Raw genomic sequence first — 1,835 nt, forward strand, 5'->3', positions numbered from 1 at the left:
ACTCACAGAAAGAGGTACTAGAGGAGATCTTCTCTGCAGGGATGCAGGGGAGGAGGAAAAAAACGTGGGGGAATCCCTCACTTTAAATGGCACTAGGGAAAAATTTAAAATGCCACACGAATAAGGATGTAACAGTGGGAGCTGTGAATTTGTTTAACAATGCAATGTCACATTTCAATGAACTCCTCAAAAAGAATTAGAAGAGTTAAAAGAGGGCATCCTTGGATAACTTCCTAGTTAAAGTTGCACAAAAAAGAAAAATAAAATCCATTGATGCAATGGAGAGCAGTGATTCTGACAATAATAGTGAAAATTGCCCTACACAGTAAGCCTCCTCTTTTATTTCCCTGACAAGAGCATGAAGGTTTTCACAATTAAGTTCAGGTTAATCTCTTCTACTTTACATTCTGAATTGTCTTCATTATTTTCTTCTATATTACAGTGTGATAGTATTTTTATATGAATATTTTAGTGTCTTAGAATGAATTAGTCAAGTTTCCATTATTTTTATGGGAAATTTTTCTTTGGATTATAAGCATGGTTCAGGAAAAACTATGCTGTCAATCCAAGATTTTGCTGCATAAAGCACAATATAATTTCACTTGTAACTGACATCTTATAGATGAAATTTATCAAATATATGTAATTCACATATAAGGGCAAGAAGACAGTGACCTACATATTTTACATTTTCAATGCCAATTCTCACATGGTTCTTGTTTTAAAATATTTTACATAAAACATACAAAAAAATCACATTTCCATTGCACTCATGGATAAGTACTACACTTACCAGAAAGTGATAATCATACATTTAAGTCTAATTGTTGAAAAGAAAACTGAGATCATTCCAAATTATCCATCAAGATCCATGCATTCATTTTTAAAAAGTAGATTAAACACCATACTTAAAGGGTTTTAAAAGTCCACTTTTATATGTAATTCTATTTGCTTAATGTATGCATATTTTGAATATCTGTATTCACTCATTATTTTATTAAAACCAACAACATTAAAGAATGTTCAGGACTATGGCTTTTCCTCCAAATTTTTTTTTTCTTCTAATTTCAAGTATTGTCTTTTAAAAAACAATTTTCTAGCTTGGCATGGTTGTACACACCTGTAATCCCAGAACTTGGGAAGTTAAAGGAAGAGAATTTGCTGCAAGTTCAAGGCCGGCTTGAACTTCATAGCCAAAATCTTTTCTCAAAAATACAAAAAACCAGAAATACTCTAGGTCAAAATCTATTTGGTATAGTGCATTGATCATTCATTTCTCATTCAGTTTAGCAATATCATTTAAACTATGTATCAATAATCTTTAAAAGGACAAAAATAGATATATTATAGAGACCTATTTAAATTTCATTCTATAATTCATACTTAATTTACGTACAGCATGATTGTACTTACTATGTGTTAATATTGAAATATTTTCTGTTAATTTCTGTTTATGTAATAGTAACTGAGTTATGAGAGAAAAATGATAAAATTATTATTTTTAGAGAAGGTTAAACAAAAGATAGTTTGAAAAAGTTTAGCAATTATTATTATGCAGCATATTTGAGTTTAAATCATATGTTGGTAGAATGCTCTTTTTGATGATAGCTAAATGTGTATATTGAAATGAAATATTTATAAAGTTATTTTAAAATGGCATAAATTACATAAAATAAATCTTTAAAAGTAATATATATTTTCTATAAAAGTCCCTTTAATATTAATTAAAATTAATTAGTGTATGGTTATAATACTTGTCCTTTATTCATTTACTCTGAGACAATTATAAAGATATTAAAAATATCACAAGTGAATTAAATTTTAACTATTAGTTT

General features: G+C 28.2%; 1 protein-coding gene across 2 annotated transcripts in view; it reads right to left on the reverse strand.

Moving 5' to 3' along the window:
- Sntg1 (syntrophin gamma 1) overlaps positions 1-1,835 on the reverse strand; it is a 336,640-nt gene that overhangs the window by 63,747 nt on the left and 271,058 nt on the right. The window lies entirely within an intron of this gene.

The sequence above is a fragment of the Octodon degus genome, unplaced genomic scaffold (genome assembly GCF_000260255.1).
Source record: "Octodon degus isolate 3935 unplaced genomic scaffold, OctDeg1.0 scaffold00054, whole genome shotgun sequence".
Taxonomy (NCBI): domain Eukaryota; kingdom Metazoa; phylum Chordata; class Mammalia; order Rodentia; family Octodontidae; genus Octodon; species Octodon degus.